The sequence below is a fragment of the Phodopus roborovskii genome, unplaced genomic scaffold, assembly GCF_943737965.1.
Source record: "Phodopus roborovskii unplaced genomic scaffold, PHOROB, whole genome shotgun sequence".
Classification (NCBI taxonomy): domain Eukaryota; kingdom Metazoa; phylum Chordata; class Mammalia; order Rodentia; family Cricetidae; genus Phodopus; species Phodopus roborovskii.
Window position 1 is genome coordinate 181,775 of NW_026126081.1, and position 6,000 is coordinate 187,774.

Consider the following 6,000-nt stretch of genomic DNA (forward strand, 5'->3'; position numbering starts at 1 on the left):
AGAATAACATCTCCCATCATTTTCTCTTTTTTGTCTAAAATAAAAAGAAGGGTTTTAACCTTAACTTAGCAAAATATATCACATAACAGTTATCAAATTTAGTCCATTAACATTTAGCAAGATTTGAAGAAAATATTCCATCATCTATTTTATCTTTGTGTGTCTAAAGTCTAAGTAACTTATCTTTAAGTTTAACTAAGGACAACTATAACCATAACTATTTGTCTTCAACTCCTTCAAACACCTCAGGATTAGGGTTAGGGTTAGGGTTAGGGTTAGGGTTAGGGTTAGGGTTAGGGTTAGGGTTAGGGTTAGGGTTATATATCCAATATATAAACTCTAGAAATCACAGAGACATCTTGACCTTGCCATGTCAGGGTAAGACAGCCATTCTACCCTCCCTGCTGTTGTTGTGGTCTGTCAAGTTCTCTTGGCCTTAGCCAAAACTGGGTGTACCAACGTTGCTGTGAGACCTTGGGTGACTGTCCAGGTGGCTTGCTGTTTCTGTCCTTGCTGCACCTTGTGGAAGTTGACCATCCGCACTTCCTGTCTACTCTAGTATTGTTATTTTCCTTCTCAGGTCTTGATGAGGTTGAAGATTAAACTATCACCACTATTATTCTCTCTTCCTAGTTAGATATATTAGGTACTAGACTTATGTTTTCCAGCTTAGGACAACTCTATTGTAAACTCCATTATGCCTTCATTATAGGACTAGATATGTAGGTCATTTTGTTCTCGATTTTCCTTTTCTTAGAGCACACTTGTTATTCACTGTTTTGTATATACTATTGTATTAAGCCTAAATCTTTTCTTTAGACTAATATGGGAATTGTAGTGAGATAGTCCTTCTGTGGCACTGACCACGCCCATTTGGGGGTGAAGCCATGGGTGGAAGTGACCTGTGGAAGGAGGTCGTAGAGAGAGGGCCAGGAAAAGCTCTCTTGCTGGCGTGACTCGGACAGAGAGCATTGTGTGGAATTTCCTGGTGTTCGTCTGTCTAGGTTGTAAGTTATTTCTCCCTAAATAAACATCTATTTGGCCTATTTGTTTATCCTGATCCTTATATTGCGGTTAAATACTCCTTTGTCTATGTTAAGGAATTATCCCTCCATTGGGGATGTGCTCCCAAAGTCCTTTTGTGAACCAGAAATACATCCTGGTTCCACTGCCTGAGTCTCTTCAACTGCTCAGACCTTCTAGCTGAGACCCATGTTCAGGGGTCTGAGTTAGTCCCATGCTGGATTGCAAGCTCTCAGTCTGGGGGCCTATTACATTAGCTCCTCCTTGTTCAGGTCAGCTGTTTCTATGTGTTTGTGCAGTCTGGTCTTGTTCTCCCTCTCTGCATCTAAATTCCAGTTCAGCTCACTGTTTAGTTGTGGGTGTTTCCTTCTGTTTCCATCAGCTACTAGATGAGGGTTCCATGATGGTAGATAAGGTAGTCGTTGATCTCCTCATCGGGGAAGGGCATTACTGGTAGCCTTTCCATTGTTGCTCAAAAAGTTAGTTGGCATCAATCTTGTAGGTTTCAGGACATTTCTCTAGAGTCAGTTTTCTCTTCAAACATACACTGGCCCCCTCTTTTATGCTCTCTCTCTCTCTCTCTCTCTCTCTCTCTCTTTCTCCCTTTTTTCTCTCATCAATTTCACCCTGATGCAATCTTCCTAGTCCCATGTGCTTTCCTCTCCTCCCCTTCTCGTTCTCCTAGTTCCCTTTGCACTCATGCCCCCCCCCAACCACTCCCTATGTTCTCTGGAGATCTTTCCCTTTCCCCTTCTGTGACGCACCTTATATAAATATGAATCTCTTAGAATCCTCCTTGTATCATAGTTTCTCTGGTGGTGTGAATGATAGGATGGTGATCCTTTGCTCTGTGTCTGAAAACCTTTACAAGTGAGTACATACCATGTTCCTGTTTTTTCTTTTCTTTCTTTCTTTTTTTTTTTCTTTTTTGTGACAGGGATACCTCATTCAGGATGGTTTCTTCAAGTTCCATCCACTTGCCTGTGAATTTTAAGATTCCATTGTTTCACCCTACAGACTACAGCTAGGATATCTGAATCTTCTTCGAAACCCCCAAGACAGCGCCCCTTACCAGCAGGAAGTAGTTTGGAAAGAACGACGCCCAAATTCCCAAATATTGTGTATAAATGTTTGTTTTCATTTAATTGGACTTTGTTATATAAAATTAAATAAAATAATTATATAAAAAAATAAATAAAAGATTCCAATGTTTCCTCCCCACCCCCTGCAATGTAGTATTACACTGGGTAGATGTGCCAAATCTTCTTTGTCCATTATTCAGTTGATGATTACTTCCAGTTTCTTTCTATTACAAATTATGCTCCTATGAACAAGTTGAGCATGTGTCATTGTTGCATGGACGTGGATAAGTTGGGTATATGCCTAAGAGGGGGATTGCCAGGGTCCTGTGGTAGACTGATTCCATTTTCCTGAGGAACAGCCACTACTGGTCTCCAAAATGCGCTGTACAAGTTTGCACTACCACCAGCAGCAAGGAGGAGTGTTCCCTTTCTCCATATCCTATCCACAATACGATGTTATTGGTGTTTCTCATTTTAGCCACTCTGGCAGGAGTAAGATGGTATCTCAAAGTATATTTTGAAGATCAGCCCTCTGTCAGATGTTGGATTGGTGAATACCTTTTCTCTGTCTGTGGGCTGCCATTTGGTCTTGTCAATTGTGTCCTTTGCCTTATAGAAACATCTAAGTTTGAGGAGGTCCCATTTATTAATTGTTGATCTCAGTGTTTGTGCTACTGGAGTTATGTTCAGGAAGCAGTCTCCTGTACCGATTTTTAGAAGGGTACCTTCCAAATTTCTTTTCTACGAGGTTCATTGTAGCTGGATTTATGCTGAGGTCTTTAATCCACCTGTTCTTGAGTTTTATGCGTGGCAATAGACATTGGTCTGTCTGCAGTCTTCTACACACCATCATCTAGTTGTGCCAGCACCTTTCGTTGAAGATTCTACTTCTTCCTCTTCTTATTGTATAGTTTTGGCTCTTTTTGTAAAAAAACAGTGTGTCCGTGTGTGTGTGTGTGTGTGTGTGTGTGTGTGTGTGTGTGTGTGTGTTGTGTTAATATCATGATTTTGATTTATACTCCATTGGTCTACATGACGATTTTTGTGCCAGCTATATGAGCTGTTTTCAGGACAATAGCTCTGTAGTAGAGAATAAAGTTGGGGATGGGATGCTTTCGTGGTTTTTTTATTGTACATGGTTGTTTTGGCTTTTGTTTTCCATAAAAATTTGATTATTATCCTTTCCAGGTCAGGGAAGAAATTGTGGTAGGATGTTAATGGGGATTGCAGTGTGCTTTTGGCAATATTGCCATTTTTACTAGGTTGATACTACCTATCGAAGAGCATGGAAGATCTCTCAATTTTCTTCTGGAATATTCTTTAATTTCTTTCTTTAAAGCACACAGTCCTTATTATATAGGTGTTTTACTTGTTTGGTAATCTTTCCCCAAGATACTTTATGTTGTTTGTGGATATTTTAAACGTGGTGATGTTTCTCTGATTTCTTTCCCAGGACCTTTGTCATCTGAGTAAAGCAGGGCTACTGATTTTATTGAATTTATCTTCTATCCTGCTAGCTTGCTGACGGAATTCTCCTGTGATGAATAAGAAATGAGGCGTCTCCAGATATCTTTTGATTGATTTTGGATTAGAAGACTAGTTTGTTTGATATTGGGATAGCCATACCTGCTTGCTTCTTGAATCCATTTGAATGGAATATCTTTTCCCAGCCTTATACCCTAAGGTAATATCTGTATTGAAGCTTAGATGTGTTTCTTGTATGCAACAAGAAGGATGGATTCTACCCTTCCATATATATTCTGTTATCTCTGTCTTTTTTTGTCAGAGACTTAAGTCCATTAATATTAAGGGAAAGTAAGGATCATTGAGTGTTCATGCTTTGTGTGTTTTATATTTGTTGTTGGTGTTGGTTTATAATATATTTGCCCTGTTCTATTCTTGAGTTCTGGTGAAGTGGGATTATTTATTGCCTATGTCTTTGTGAACCTACTTAACTTCCTTGGATTGGAGTTTCAATTCCAGTACCTCTTCTGTGGGGCTGGATTTGTAGATATGTATTTTGAAAATCTAGCTTTCTCATTAAATATCTTGTTTTCTCAGTCTATGTTGAGTTGAGAGTTCTGCTGGGTATAGTAGCCTGAGCTGGCATCCGGGACTCTTTGTATTTATACAGCAACATCTACCCAGGACCTTGTGGTCTTGAGTGTTTCCATAATGGAGAATTCAGGTGTAATTTTGGTAGGTCTACCTTTATATGTTACCTTTCCTTTTTCCTTCACTGCTCTTAATATTCTTTCTTTGTTCTATATATAGGGTAGTTTTTTTATTTTTATTTGTCAAGGGGCCTTTTCTTTAGTCCAGTCTATTTGTTGTTTGGTATGCTTCTTGTAATTTCATGGAGGCATGTCTTCCTTCATACTGGGGCAGTTTTCCTCAATGATTTTGTTGAATATGTTCTCTAAACCTTTGACCTGGGCTTCTTTGCCATACTCTAGCTGCCGATTATTCTTAAGTTTTGGCCTTTTCACGGTGTCCCACATTTCCTGGATGTTTAAGTGTTAAGAATTTTGTTGGATTTAAGATTTTCTTTGGTCAAGGAATGTATTTCCTCTAGTTTATCTTCAACACCTGAGATTTCCTATTCCATCTCTTGTATTCTGTTGGTTATGCTTGTGTCTGTAGTTCTTGATTGCTTTGCCCAGCTTTTCTATTTCCAGCATTCCCTTCAGTTTGTTCCATAGTGTTTCCTTTAGTCGTCTGTATTTCAGTTTTCAAGTCTTGAAACTGTGTCCTTCAGCCCGCTTAACTGTTTTTTCCTTGGCTTTCCCCTAATTTCTTTAATAAATTTGTGTTCATTTCTAGAAAATTTTTATTTTTGTTTTTTCTTCCATTTCTTGCAGGGAATAGTTTTACACTGTCTTTGATGATCTATCATTTGTATGAAGATATCTTCTTTGGAAGTCATTCTCTTCTTCTTCTTCATTCCTGCTTTGGGGTGGTCAGGTTAGTTGGTGTAGGGTCCCTGGATACAGGTGGAGTCATGTTTTTCTTATTATTGTTAGGTGTTTCCTTGTATTGCTATCTTTCCCATTGCTTCTTCTGTAGTAGGTGCAGATAGGGGTGTCTCTCTAAGTTACTTCTCCGGTGGGCTTAGGTGTGTCATAAGTTCAATGTCTGTAGCATTGGGTGATCCAAGATCTCTAGTGGGTTTCCCTTCAGGCATGGACCTGCTTATAGGGGTCCAAGATCTGGCTCCCCTAGAGACCAGGGTGATGGGGGTCAAAAGATCCAGCAGCCAGGGACTCTGGATGATCTTGCAGGGATCAAGCAGCAGATCTCTGGGAGGGGGCCCAGACTCCCAGCAGAAGAGTGGCTGTATAGGCCAGAGATCAGGTACATGAGGGGATTCAGGTGGTCCTGCATGGATAGGCAGGTCTCCTGTGCTCAGTGCAGCTCCAGGAAGTTCCCCAAAGGTGGCAGGATTGTTGGATTCCCCCTCTGTCCCCAGTGCTCAACCAGAGCGGTGGAACAGTAGGCAGGCAGGGTAGGGCACATGGCTGGAGGAAGTGCAGTCTCTCTTGTGGGGGGTGGGGGGTTGGTTTGAATCAGAAGAACCAGGAGCACTCTTGTTGGGACAAGACAGACGGGGGGGGGGAGCAAGAGGATTCAGGGCCACTCTAGGAAATATCTAGGGAAAGGTATTGAGGGGGATTCAACCCTAACTAGTCCTAGACGCACGGCTAGCTGAGGCTAGGCTATGAGGGTCAAAGACCTGGCAGGAAGGGACCTCAGGATGTTCCAATGCAGATAGAAGAATCTTGGCCCAAGCTGTGACTCTCAAACTGAGGCCTCTCTCAGCAGTGGCCCCATGATGGGGGGCAAGGATCTCGCAGGCAGTGACTCAAAAATGGTCCTGAAGGGATACATGGGATTG